Genomic DNA, 202 nt, shown 5'->3' with positions numbered 1-202 from the left:
CTTCTCCAAAGCGTACCAGTTTTTCCACTTTTTAAACATTTTAACAACGCCTACCCCACCCCCACTACCGACGCCCATGCACCTCCACTCCCCCCCCCCCCTATCTCAGGTGCGAGCTTTCCAACGGTGGCAATCCCGAGCCTCTGCGACCAACGGAAGTTGTTGAAAATGGCTACCTACAAGCATGCATGTGGATGGGCCA

The sequence above is a fragment of the Electrona antarctica genome (assembly GCF_951216825.1).
Source record: "Electrona antarctica genome assembly, chromosome: 4".
Lineage (NCBI taxonomy): Eukaryota > Metazoa > Chordata > Actinopteri > Myctophiformes > Myctophidae > Electrona > Electrona antarctica.
Note: the sequence above shows the minus strand (reverse complement) of the source record.